The 9,285-nt window shown below is 54.8% G+C and overlaps 1 pseudogene; it reads left to right on the top strand.

The window, feature by feature from the left end:
• Nucleotides 1-9,285, top strand: part of LOC136942290 (transcriptional enhancer factor TEF-3-like) — a 34,350-nt pseudogene that overhangs the window by 18,455 nt on the left and 6,610 nt on the right.

A 9,285-nucleotide genomic window follows, 5' to 3' on the forward strand; every position in this document is an offset into this window, starting at 1 on the left:
GGAATGCCCGATGACTCATCTCTACAAATTACCTCAGTAAACAGGCACCGTTGTGCCCGCGGCTTGCTGTGCACTGTTATGAACACAAAACGCGGTTGTCAGGAGACAAATGAATGTGTATTGTTCCTTCCAGGCATTTGATTGGGTGAGTATCTGAGGGGAAGTGTTCCTGTTGGACGAGAGAGAGCTCCACCTCTGTGCTCCCTGTTTCCTGGCGCTTTCTCCCTTTACGTTTATCACCTTGGACGCACGCAGGCACACACGCACGCACACAAAAACACACAGACGCACACTTATCCAAAATGCCCGTAACACACATACACATACTGGGCCAGACAGTCTAATGTGCGCACACACACACACACACACAGGTGTCTGTCACCTTGGACGGCTGCCATCAGGGCTCTGCTGGCAGGGCCCGTGTTGGTCACAGGGTCGGCCTCCGACAGACATTTTAAATACGTCTTTGGTGTAACTGAGAACGCCACCAGATGTACCCTCCATATTTCAGCTATGCCCTTATGTTGGCCGCTTCTGGGAACAAGAATGTGGCCTTGCAGTGAGGGCTGCTCTCCGAGGGCTGCGCTCCGAGGGCTGCTCTCCGAGGGCTGCGCTCCGAGGGCTGCGCTCCGAGGGCTGCGCTCCGAGGGCTGCGCTCCGAGGGCTGCTCTCCGAGGGCTGCTCTCCGAGGGCTGCTCTCCGAGGGCTGCGCTCCGAGGGCTGCGCTCCGAGGGCTGCGCTCCGAGGGCTGCGCTCCGAGGGCTGCGCTCCGAGGGCTGCGCTCCGAGGGCTTTCCATCCCTAATGATTAGGAAACTGCTGAAGTCATCGCGCCGCGCTCAGACACACAGTAACAGCATACATAGGAACGTCAGCCACCTACCAGGACACATCATGGTGTTTTTTCTGTTTTTTTTTGTTAGCATTAGCGTTAGCTCGGCGGTGGCCTGCGCATAATCTCCCATTGTGACCTTACAATGGGAGAGACATGAGGCTGCTTGTCAACACCACCTAGCCTCTGCCAAGGCAATAAACCTTACTGTTGACCCTACGGCCCTTGACTGCTAAATCAGACAGACCCTCCTTCCTTCCTTCCCTCCTTCCTTCCTTCCTTCCTTCCTTCCTTCCTTCCTTCCTTCCTTCCTTCCTTCCTTCCTTCCTCCCTCCCTCCCTCCCTCCCTCCCTCCCTCCCTCCCTCCCTCCCTCCCTCGCTCCCTCCCTCCCTCCCTCCCTCCCTCCGTCCTCCCTCCCTCCCTCCCTCCCTCCCTCCCTCGCTCCCTCGCTCCCTCCCTCCTTCCTCCGTCCTTATCAGGTTGGCCAGGAGTAGATGATGCAATCTGGCTTCATCCTTTCACTTCCCGTCTGAAAAACGAATTAGAGGGGCACATCTAAAGTGGAAAACACCAGGCTACTAAACTGAAGCCTGCGTATGTGTCTCTGTGCATGTGTGTGTGTGTGTGTGTGTGCGTAGGACCAGGCAGCCAAAGACAAGGCTCTCCAGAGCATGGCTAGCATGTCATCAGCCCAGATCATCTCTGCACGGCCTTCCAGAACAAGATGTCTCTGCAGGGCCTGTCGAGGCCAGCGTACGCCGGCGCTGGAGGGGTGAGTGTCCCTCCAGCCTCACCCCCCCCAGAGACACGCACGGAGGGAACCTGGAGGTGGACCAAACAGGGTGCTCATGTTGATTTCTTTTTTCCTGCAGTTTTGGCATGGCCCTCTTCCTGGACAACCAGGGGCACCTGAAGAGTAAGGAACCACTTGTTGCTAGTGTGTGTGTGTGTGTGTGTGGGATGGTGTGTTTGAGTGTATTAGGAAGGTTGTGTGTGTGGGGAGGGATGGTGTTTGTGAGTGGTTTAGAGTGTGTTAGGGAGGGTGTGTGTGTGGGATGGTGTGTGTGTGTGGTTTGGAGTGTGTTAGGGAGGGTGTGTGTGTGGGATGGTGTGTGTGTGTGGTTTGGAGTGTGTTAGGGACGGTGTGTGTGTGCGATAGTGTGTGGGTCTTACATCCTAGTGTTTGAAGTGTTTGCCTGAGTCATATATGATATAAAACAGGCTGTTTTCATGTTTCCTCTCCTGGTACCCACATTCTCCAGCCTGGGGGTTAACTGACGTTAATCTGAATATAACTTGATCAGTCCGATCGACTTTTCAAACGGTGTAAATCAAAGAAAATCAAACAAAGTTTTAGGTCCTCTTTAGGACTCCACTAACTGAACCACACCATGCTGTATGTCTCAGAAACCCCAGAGGTCAACCAGGCCAGTTAGGTGTGTGTGTGTGTGTGTGTGTGTGAGGGAGGGCAGGGGTCACGAGGGTGAGAGAGGGTGTCAGTAACACTTGTGTCTTGTCTCCACAGCATTAAGCCCTTCTCCCAGCAGAGTTACGCCATGCAAGCCTCCGGACCGCCCCCCATAACAGGTGGGTTCACTCCGGTTCCCCCCCACGCCCCTCACACACCCCTCACGCCCCCCGCGGAGCCCCCCCCCCCCCCACACACACACACCCCCACGCCTGTCGACAGACGCTGTCATGCTCGCGTGGTGATGAGATACATAGGCCCAATGATGAAGAGCTTCGACAAAGCTCCAAGAAGAAACTGTATGTAGAAACATTTCTTGAACCCCCGTTATGCCTTCTTCCCCTCCCCCTCCTCCTCCCCCTCCAGGCTACGAGAGCACGGCGGGCCTGTCGCCTGGCGCCCCCCATGGCAGGGCAGGAGTATTGCCAGCTCCAGGATCCGCATGCTGGAGTTCTCAGCCTTCCTAGAACAGCCTCAGGACCCAGACACTGTGAGTGCAGAACGCTGGGCCGGGATCCAGCTGGGTTCTGGCTACTGTTCTAGTTGACGTCACATGTTCAGACTCTTCTGGAGTTTCTTAAACGTCTTCCAGCAGCGTGTTCAGCCCTTAAACGTGTTTATGACGGCACCTCAGTGATTGTTTATACTGATCTATTGTCTTATCTGTGTCTCTCTCTCTCTCACACACACACACACACTTTGTCTCTTTCTCAAACATCTTCCTTGTCCAGTTCAACAAGCACCTGTTTGTCCACATCGGTCAGTCCAACCCTCCTACAGCGACCCGTACCTGGAGGCCGTGGACATCAGGCAGATCTACGACAAGTTCCCGGAGAAGAAGGGCGGCCTGAAGGAGCTGTTTGAGAAGGGCCCCACAAACGCCTTCTTCCTCGTCAAGTTCTGGGTGAGGAACGAGTGACGGGAGGTGCTGATTGTGTGGTCAGGACGAGCGTTTGAGAGAGAATCAATGAGTAAGGGTTTTTGTGTTGTAACAAATCAAAAGACAACTGGTGAGTATTAGTACTAACTAGGGAACAATGTTCTGTCGGTGGGCACAGTGGGTATACAGAGGATTGTAGCGCAGTATGTTGCTTAAGTGTGTGCGTGTGACTGTGTGTAGATGTGTGTGTGTGTACATGTGACTGTGTGTGTGTGTGTGTACATGTGACTGTGTGTGTGACTGTGTGAGTGGAGTGTGTGTGTGACTATGTGTGTGTGTTTGTATGTGTGTGTTTGTCTGAGTATGTGTGTGTTTGTCTGAGTGTGTGTGTGTGTGTGTGTGAAGGCAGCCTTGGGGAGCAGAGTGGCAGGGCTGATCTTTCACTGGGGAAATCTGAGCCTGGGCACCTGTCCCCTCGCTATTAGGCTGAACTAACCCCACACGCACCCAGCTATTAATAGATTAACCCTACCCCACCCCACCCCACCCCCTGGACACTGGGGCAAGAGCTGGGGGTGACAGAGAGAGAGACAGAGAGACAGAGAGACAGAGAGACAGAGAGAGAGAGAGAGAGAGGGGTGGTCTGAAAAAGGAGAACCAACAAAGCGAGGGATGCAGACTGGAGGACAGAGAGGAGAGAGAGAGAGAGAGAGAGAGAGAGAGAGAGAGAGAGAGAGAGAGAGAGAGAGAGAGAGAGAGAGAGAGGGGGGCTGATGAGCGGGAGTCTCTCTCCTCCGCACCGTCCGGAGAAGGTCCAGCAGGGGCTGAGACGACACCGTGCGGGGAGTGGCCGACCCTCCACTAGTTTTCCACGTCGGTGACATTGACCGTTGAAGTTCACGCTGGCAGGCCCACCTCAGCCCCACTCTGCATTCCACAGCCCTCCTGTCACGCTCCCCCGCTCCCCCTTGCTATCCCGGGCCTCCCAGTTGGCCGAGCGTGAGCCATGAGGCTCTCACATGCTCGCGACGGCCGCATTATTTATCGCCGCGGGATAAAAGACATTGGCGAGTGACAGCCAGTGGAAGCGGCCGTCTCCGGCCCTTTGGTGGAGCAGCTGGCCTGAGCCCTGGCATGTGACTTGGGGGGGGGGGAGGGGGAGAGACACACCGCGCCGCGAATCATATGATGGAGAGAGAGAGAGGAGAGGAGAGAGATAAAGGGACATGGAGAGATAAAGGGAGGGAGAGAGAGGTATGGAAGAGATAGAAAAGGAGAGAGAGAGATATAGATGAGATAGGAGAGAGTGAAAATGGGAGGGAGAGAGAGTTATGGGAGAGAGATGGAGAGAGATAAAGGGAGAGAAAGAGTAATGGGAGAGAGAGAGAGGGTATGGAGGGAGGGTATGTGCAGCAGGTCATTCATCACCAGGATCCTCTGGTCCTCCAGGGCAGGGCAGGACACATGAGGCGCTGAGGAGGAGACGAGCTCTGACGCTCCTCCAGGCCTCCTCAGGACGGGGCCTCATATCGCTGTCTGCTGCTGTCCTGAGGAGGAGACGAGCTCTGACGCTCCTCCAGGCCTCCTCAGGACGGGGGCCTCATATCGCTGTCTGCTGCTGTCCTGAGGGGAGCACCAGCTCTCATGGCATCCATGACACACAAAAACAAACAGGACTACCAGAAAAACATGAGTGAACATCCATCCGCCACACACCCCAGGCTAGGGGAGAGAAGCACACATATCTGAGGAGAGCTTTTATTATTGTGACTCTCACCTCATTTACTCCATCAAAAACCATAAACCCTCCAAACACCGGGTCACGACTGAGGGCTGTGTGTGTGTGTGGGGGGGGGGCTGTCCTGAGGCACAGGTTGGCCATGGCGACGGTGACAGGCGGCTGGCCCGCCTCCAAAGCTATGGCATTCTAGATTGAATTTCCAGCTCCGACGCCCCCCTCCCCTCGACCCCCCCTCAGCCCCCCGCCAGCGCCCCCAGGGCCTGTCCTGGATCTTCTCGCGCCTTTTGAAGTGCCGGGACAATCCGATTTGGGCCGGCCCTTGTAAATTGTTACACAGCAAGCCGGCCGGCGTGATCTAATCAGCCAATTGCGGCCTGTTGATTGTAATTGGATGAATTACCCTCGCTGGCCGTTAGGGAAGGGGGGGGGGGCGGTTCCACCGGGGTCACCAGGCCCCTGGATGAAGATAAACGAGGGAATTACAGGAGAGGGGATGAAGGTGAAGAGGCGCTGAGGAGAGGAGAGGCTGAGGGCTGGGGTAATGGGCCCATTAGGAGAGCAGACCTGGGAGGGGAAAAGGTAAACACAGCAGACGCTCCTGCTGATGGAGGAGACGCCGCTGAGCTCAGATCAGATTAAAACCTCCGCAGCCACATCCGCCCATGTGAGCGGGACGGAAGCTGATTCGGAGTCTGTTTGACACTTCCCACATCAACGGTTGATGGGATGAGCGCACGCCGTCTGAAGACGTTCTCGTTCTGGAGAGTCCCACAACCCAGACCTCAGGAAGTCCCACCAGGAACACGTTACCCAGACCTCAGGAAGTCCCACCAGGAACACGTCACCCAGACCTCAGGAAGTCCCACCAGGAACACGTTACCCCAGACCTCAGAAGTCCCCACCAGGAACACGTTACCCAGACCTCAGGAAGTCCCACCAGGAACACGTTACCCAGACCTCAGGAAGTCCCACCAGGAACACGTCACCCAGACCTCAGGAAGTCCCACCAGGAACACGTTACCCAGACCTCAGGAAGTCCCCACCAGGAACACGTAATCCCAGTCAAACAGAGTCAGCCAAGCCTGTACCAGTTAGCGTTAGCATGTAGCGGCTACCTCCAGCCCCAGAGGGTCTGAGGTCCACCTGGTGGGTGGGAAGGCCCCAGACACGACAGCCACGCTGACCCCAGACACGCGCAGCGTCTTGGGAATGCCCTGACTGGATTGTCGGCCTGAGCTAAGTCAACACGGGCCAGGTCACGGAGGCTTTGCAGAGAATCAGTCGCAGGCTTTGTTGAGCCGTCACACATTGGTGATAGGTTTAGTTAAGCTGGCCGGACAGGGGAGGCTGGACACACACGTGAACACAGACATATTCATACACACACACTCTCGCACCCACACACACACAAAACAATGATATATTTTTTTCTTGTAGGGTCTAGAAAACCATGTATGCATTCAGATACACGTCCGGTGAGCTTCTAGTTGAGCAAGTCCAAGGCGTGTCTCATCTTAGTGGCAGGTGGTTTGACATGCTCATCTGTGTTGTTCCTGTGTGACAGGTTACCTGACCTGTGTTCCCCTGTGTGACAGGTTACCTGACCTGTGTTCCCTGTGTGACTGGTTACCTGACCTGACCTGTGTTCCCCTGTGTGACTGGTTACCTGACCTGACCTGTGTTCCCCTGTGTGACTGGTTACCTGACCTGACCTGTGTTCCCCTGTGTGACTGGTTACCTGACCTGACCTGTGTTCCCCGTGTGTGACTGGTTACCTGACCTGACCTGTGTTCCCCTGTGTGACTGGTTACCTGACCTGACCTGTGTTCCCCTGTGTGACTGGTTACCTGACCTGACCTGTGTTCCCCTGTGTGACTGGTTACCTGACCTGACCTGTGTGACTGGTTACCTGACCTGACCTGTGTTCCCCCTGTGTGACTGGTTAACTGACCTGACCTGTGTTCCCCTGTGTGACTGGTTACCTGACCTGACCTGTGTTCCCCTGTGTGACTGGTTAACTGACCTGACCTGTGTTCCCCTGTGTGACTGGTTAACTGACCCTGACCTGTGTTCCCCTGTGTGACTGGTTACCTGACCTGACCTGTGTTCCCCTGTGTGACTGGTTACCTGACCTGACCTGTGTTCTCCTGTGTGACTGGTTACCTGTTCCCATGTGTGACTGGTTACCTGTTTTCCTGAATGACTAGTTCGTTCTAAGTAACTGGTTACCTGTTCCCCTGAATGACTGGTTACCTGTTCCCCTGAATGACTGGTTACCTGTTCCCCTGTGTGACTGGTGACCTGTTCTCCTGAATGACTGGTTTGTTCAGAGTGACTGGTGACCTGTCCCTCTGTGTGACTGGTTACCTGTTCTCCTGAATGACTGGTTTGTTCTGAGTGACTAGTGACCTGTCCCTCTGAGTGACTGGTCCTTCTGTCCCTCTGTCCTCTCCCGTGCAGGCGGACCTGAGTGCTAACCTCCAGGAGGACAGCAGCTTCTTCTACGCGTGTCCAGTCAGTACGAGAGCTCGGAGAACATGGTCATCACGTCCTCCACCAAGGTGTGCTCCTTCGGCAAGCAGGTGGTGGAGAAAGTAGAGGTGAGATCATGCGTGTGTGCGCGTGTGTGTGCATGCGTGTGTGTTTGGATTGTACTTGACTAACACATAACCTTTTCAGATACAACAAATCTGTTCCCATTGATGAGACCAGATATACATAAGAAAACTTCTGATTTCATATTATTGTAGTGTTGAGTGTTTGGTGTAGAGTGTTTGGTGTAGAGTGGGTGGTGTAGAGTGTTTGGTGTAGAGTGTTTGGTGTAGAGTCGGTGGTGTAGAGTGGGTGGTGTAGAGTGTTTGGTGTAGAGTCGGTGGTGTAGAGTGGGTGGTGTAGAGTCGGTGGTGTAGAGTGGGTGGTGTAGAGTGGGTGGTGTAGAGTGTTTGTGTAGTGTTTGGTGTAGAGTGTTTGGTGTAGAGTGTTTGGTGTAGAGTCGGTGGTGTAGAGTGGGTGGTGTAGAGGGTTTGGTGTAGAGTCGGTGGTGTAGAGTGGGTGGTGTAGAGTCGGTGGTGTAGAGTGGGTGGTGTAGAGTCGGTGGTGTAGAGTGGGTGGTGTAGAGTCGGTGGTGTAGAGTCGGTGGTGTAGAGTGGGTGGTGTAGAGGTGGGTGTGTAGAGTCAATGGTGTAGAGTGGGTGGTGTAGAGTGTTTGGTGTAGAGTCGGTGGTGTAGAGTCGGTGGTGTAGAGTCGGTTGTGTAGAGTGGGTGGTGTAGAGTGGGTGGTGTAGAGTGTTTGGTGTAGTGTTTGGTGTAGAGTGGGTGGTGTAGAGTGGGTGGTGTAGAGTGTTTGGTGTAGAGTGGGTGGTGTAGAGTGTTTGGTGTAGAGTCGGTGGTGTAGAGTGGGTGGTGTAGAGTCGGTGGTGTAGAGTCGGTGGTGTAGAGTGGGTGGTGTAGAGTCGGTGGTGTAGAGTCGGTGGTGTAGAGTCGGTGGTGTAGAGTCGGTGGTGTAGAGTGGGTGGTGTAGAGTTGTTTGGTGTAGAGTGGGTGGTGTAGAGTGTTTGGTGTAGAGTCGGTGGTGTAGAGTGGGTGGTGTAGAGTCGGTGGTGTAGAGTCGGTGGTGTAGAGTGGGTGGTGTAGAGTCGGTGGTGTAGAGTCGGTGGTGTAGAGTCGGTGGTGTAGAGTCGGTGGTGTAGAGTCGGTGGTGTAGAGTGTAGGTCGTCTAGGATCTGTGTGACACAGCTCACCCCAGACACACCATCGTGTTCAGGGAGGTTTGCATAACTGACAGCTGGGCCGGTGGTTGGGTTCACCTTCAGAGGTCTTGATGGTTCACGACCGGGATCACCACAACCAGAGAGAGGGAGAGAGACCCCTGGGAGAGGGAGAGAGACCCCTGGGAGAGGGAGAGAGGACCCCTGGGAGAGGGAGAGAGACCCCTGGGAGAGGGAGAGAGACCCCTGGGAGAGGGAGAGAGACCCCTGGGAGAGGGAGAGAGACCCCTGGGAGAGGAGAGAGACCCCTGGGAGAGGGAGAGAGACCCCTGGGAGAGGGAGAGAGACCCCTGGGAGAGGGAGAGAGACCCCTGGGAGAGGGAGAGAGACCCCTGGGAGAGGTTACCACAGAGCAGACGAGCGCACACATCACACGACCCCACTAACAGTCAACATGACTTACTGTAATGCAGCCTATTATTCAGCAATGCCTCAGTATCAGCCCCAGGCCCGATAGGTATTATGGTATTACACACACACACACACACACACACACACACACACACACACACACACACACACACACACACACACACACACACACACACACAAACATCTGGAGAGGTGCTGCCTACTATATAATAACATTTGTTTGGT

This window comes from Osmerus mordax, chromosome 4, assembly GCF_038355195.1.
Source record: "Osmerus mordax isolate fOsmMor3 chromosome 4, fOsmMor3.pri, whole genome shotgun sequence".
Taxonomy (NCBI): Eukaryota; Metazoa; Chordata; class Actinopteri; order Osmeriformes; family Osmeridae; genus Osmerus; species Osmerus mordax.